At 30.7% G+C, this 348-nt stretch overlaps 1 protein-coding gene across 1 annotated transcript in view; it reads right to left on the minus strand.

Annotated features, from left to right (window-relative positions):
* Positions 1-348, minus strand: part of LOC119589341 — a 19,938-nt gene that overhangs the window by 19,136 nt on the left and 454 nt on the right.

Genomic DNA, 348 nt, shown 5'->3' on the forward strand with positions numbered 1-348 from the left:
ATTTTTATACACACACATGCACACATATATTAAGTAATTCGAAAGGAAAAAAAACGAAAAAGTACTACATTTTAAACAGCTGACGCCCACCTTTGCTAGAGGGTTTATATCATTACCTAGAGTACAAAATATAGCTTTCTATACGAGATTCAAAATTATCGGACTTACTTTTGGAATATAGATTTATTAGCGTTGGGTGATTTAACGAGAAAATCTCATCTCTAAGCGAACTACTAATAATCAATATACAAACGTAAGTAGAAAAAACAGTAGTTATAACAGATAAATTGCAATATTTTTTCTCTCTCCATTTTCTATGGAGACGGAAGATGCATTTCAGATGTAGAT

Source organism: Penaeus monodon, chromosome 25 (genome assembly GCF_015228065.2).
Source record: "Penaeus monodon isolate SGIC_2016 chromosome 25, NSTDA_Pmon_1, whole genome shotgun sequence".
Lineage (NCBI taxonomy): Eukaryota > Metazoa > Arthropoda > Malacostraca > Decapoda > Penaeidae > Penaeus > Penaeus monodon.